The sequence below is a fragment of the Fukomys damarensis genome, unplaced genomic scaffold (genome assembly GCF_012274545.1).
Source record: "Fukomys damarensis isolate Sample0158 unplaced genomic scaffold, DMR_v1.0_HiC HiC_scaffold_2, whole genome shotgun sequence".
NCBI classification, from domain to species: Eukaryota; Metazoa; Chordata; class Mammalia; order Rodentia; family Bathyergidae; genus Fukomys; species Fukomys damarensis.
In genome coordinates this window covers 21,154,088-21,157,946 of record NW_022900914.1, presented here as the reverse complement: position 1 = coordinate 21,157,946, position 3,859 = coordinate 21,154,088, and the positions used below count along the sequence as shown (strand labels likewise).

Here is a 3,859-nt window from a genome sequence, read left to right as displayed (position 1 = left end):
ACTTATTTAGTGTTTTTTAAGTTTAATTTTTAATTTATTAGAACCAGTAAGTGATGATTTTAAAAGCAGAGTTCCCATCAAATTTGTACACAATTCAGGGCAAAAATACATACAAAAAACCTAAGTCTTAAGGCAGAAGTAAAACATTGTAAAAACAGCATATCTATTGCAGACTGTAGAATGTCAGATTTTTAAGAGACTCACATAGTATTTTCTAGCACTAAAATGTGTTAATACAGTCAGAAGTATTATCCATTGGTCCAGGATTTCTCAGCCTGTAAAATGCCTCAGCTGCTAACTGAAGAATTTTGCTGTTAAGTAACAGCTATCATATAACAAGTGACCACTTTTTATGTCAAAGGAACTAAGTCCAGTAATCTTATGGTTTTCATTTGTAAAGATTTTAGAATATTAACTACAAAGTATTACTATAAATATTTTTAGATTTATCTCTCCATGCTAATTTCCAAAGGATGTACACCACTCCCCTTTAACTCTGTTTAAAAATTCTGTGAACCGTTAATATCTATTCAGTAGGCCTATCTGACTGATAATGAAGGCGTAAATTATTTACTTTGATATGGTAGAAAAATTGTAGTCAATTACCGCATGTTTTTCTGGTCACTAACTTCAAACTGAAGTCAAAGAAATTTCATACCTCAACAAGTAAACTTCTACAAGCTTCAATTATGACTGGAGCCTGGGCGTGGGATGCAGGGGAGTTCGTGTTTGTTTGCCTGTTTTATGGTGCTGGGGACCAAGTAGGCAAGTGCTCTATCACTCAGAGACGCTTCCAGACCAACACTTCATATATACAGGGAATTAACAGTAGTCCTTCTGCAAAACAGAGTTAACAACCTTGAATTTCCCTTCGTGATCAACACCTTTTGTTTTTGGGGCATGGGATAAGATGCAAATATGTTTAAATCAGAAAACAAGGATTAGCCAGTTTACACATTCTATTGAATAGCATCAGAAAAGACAAAATGTATTTAATTTTGTAAGTCTAGCAAATATGAGGTTGATGGTATCTTAACTAACATAGTAATTACAAAGATTCCTTATTACAAACTTTTAAGCTATTTTTATGAAGCAGCTGTACTTCAGTGTACTTCTATCCTTATTTTTGCACCAATAAAAACTTGTTAACATTTCTTGCGTAGTATTTCTGAAAAATATATAGTCAAAGAAAATCACTAAAACTACCAGGATGGCTTTGCAGTCCTAATTGCAGATGCATTTCAAAGTAGATTTAGATGGGGTTGGGGATTTAGCTCAGTGGTTCCGCGACTTGCCTCGCAAACGAAAGATCCTGAGTTTGATGCCCAGAACAACAACAGTAAAAAGAGTGAATCATACAAAATTTGTTTTTCCACCACCTGCCTCAAAGTAGATTTAGCCCCTTTCAGGACCTGTCATTTAAATTATGAATATCTTCACCAATGCAAACTGTGAAAATAAAACTTTACTCAGTGCTGACTATGGTTAAACAGTATTGGTATTATGGGTAAAAAATGAAAGTGCATTCAACCATTTCACGTTAAGTAAGAATAACTGATAAATATTTATATCTTTGAAGGTTATCTCAACTTTTGTGAGCCTTCATCTGAAAGCTAATCTGCCCAGACACATCAGCACTTACATAAAATAGAAGGAGTAGGATGGCAATTTTGTATACATGTTGCACATGTTTGGCACCCAGTTTCCCCTCATTTATTTATTTCCCCTCTTCTAGGTCTGACTCCTAGAAGACATGAGAGGAAGGGCAGCCAAAACAGAGCACCTGCTGGGCTCATAAGAATACATTAGTGTATAAAATCTTTGCAGCTAAGTGACTGCCCTCACTGTGGTTATACTTTGTGTAACATATTATCTGTACAACCATGTTCTCTTGCTATTTGTGGAAAAAATAAAGCTTAATAAAATGTGAAGTATATATTAGTTTTCTTTAAATGCAAAGCTTAGCCATTTTTGGCTCAACTGTATCATAACCAAAAAAGTCTCTGCTTTGATAATATAATATGAAAAAGTTCACATATGTACACTGGTACATTGCTTTGTTAAAGGGTTTCCTTCAATTTACGTCAGTGTATCTTTGCAACTGATACAAGTGATCTTTACAACAAAAGTAAAAAATGACAAAGTAGAAATGATTTCATTTTGCAGCACTTTAGGGTTTGTGAAATTTTCCTTTAGGATTTAAAGGACATCATTGATGTTGCTTTCCATAGTCTGCAGGATCCATCCGAAGCTCTCGTTCTTCATCTTGGACATCTTCCTCTCCACTGTCACCATCTTCTTCCTCGTAGTAAGCCAGCTCAGCCTGCTTGTCCGCCTCATACTCACCTACGTTACCATCACCCCCATTATAATCCGCCACTTACAGCCATGCTGCAGATCAACGGGGGATTCATTTTCATCAAAGAATTGGCTTTGCTTTAATTCGTGGAAACCACCGACTCTATCCTTGGTGGCTTGCTTTAGTATATCCTATATCCATTTGAATTCTGGGTTCACTCCAAGTTTGAGCCAGGATTTAAATGCTGAAGAGGATTGGAAGGGTTCTGTTTTGAAGTACCTGGGTTGCCATTGTGGTTTACATGTGAATCTGTACCCGTATTTGGGGAGAGAGGTTGTCCAATTGGGAGATGGAAGATTGATGATTTTCATGTTGAGAAACTAAAACAGGGGGCTTCCTTAAAGAGGTGGGAAGATCATCAGCTTTAGCTAGGTCATTCTCTTCTACTCCTGGCATCCCTCCATCACCGTATCATTTGATTTGCCCTTTTCCACTTGGAATATGATTACTTGAGGGTTCTTCATTCATTTTTTTCCCAGTACCAGAGATCGGACCCAGGAAGGCACCAGAATCACTGAGCTAAATCCCTGGTCCCTGAGATTCTTCATTTTTAACTGTAGCATTCTCATCTACTTTTGGAATATCTTTGGGCACTACATGATCGTTTGGTTCCAATTCCTTTCCATCATTTGATTGAACCTTGGGGGCCTTTTGCTTTTGTTGTTGCAAAAATTGATCTGCTAACTTTTAAATATTTTCTTCATGCTGTGCTCTTAATTCCTTGATCTGCTGACCACACTGAAAACTTTCATATTCTAACCTCTTCTCAAGGTAAGTGTTGTTCTTCTATAGTCTGGAAGCTGGTCTTGTTGAAGAAACTCCTGGCGAAGCTCATTAAGTTGCTCTTTGAAATGATGTATGTCGCCATCTGATATATGTTGTTCTGTAGTTTAACCGTGTCATCCTTGCACCTCTTTCCCAGGCCCTCCCTTTCCTGCATTTAACTACTGAGGTGGTCACAGTCGTCCTACTTCTGGTCAGTGTTTCTTGTGCATGTCCACCAGGAGCAGGAGATCTGAGTTGTGATTCTCCAGATGCCTGTGGGCTACCTCGGTGTGCTGGACCTGGGCCTGCAGCTCCGAGCTGGGCTGTGCCCTGGGGCCCAGCAACACCTGCATGCATGAGCTCCGGGCTCTGGCCAATCTGCTGAGGTGTGCTGGGATGCGGGTCCAGGGCTGGCCACTTATTTGGTGTTTTTCTGACCCTACTAGAATATGAACTCTTGCTGATAAAGATTTCACTGTTTTTCTTTTTTTTTTTTTGGTACTGGGGATCGAACTCAGGTCCTTGCGCTTGCAAGGCAGGCCACTGAACCGCTGAGCTAAATCCCCGGCCCATAAGATTTCACTATTTTAAAAAAGAATTTCTTTATTCTCAGTTCCTAAAGCATGCCTAGAATAAAGTGTATGCTCAATAAGTGCAGAATAAGTCAATGGGAATATGAATAACTTAGCCAGCTAAATGTTTTAATCTAATTATTGGCTAGACATTGATTTCAAA

General features: G+C 38.4%; 1 pseudogene; it reads right to left on the bottom strand.

The window, feature by feature from the left end:
• Positions 1-2,209: 2,209 nt before the first annotated feature.
• LOC104848806 lies at positions 2,210-3,477 on the bottom strand (annotated as a pseudogene).
• Between the last annotated feature and the right edge of the window lie 382 nt (positions 3,478-3,859).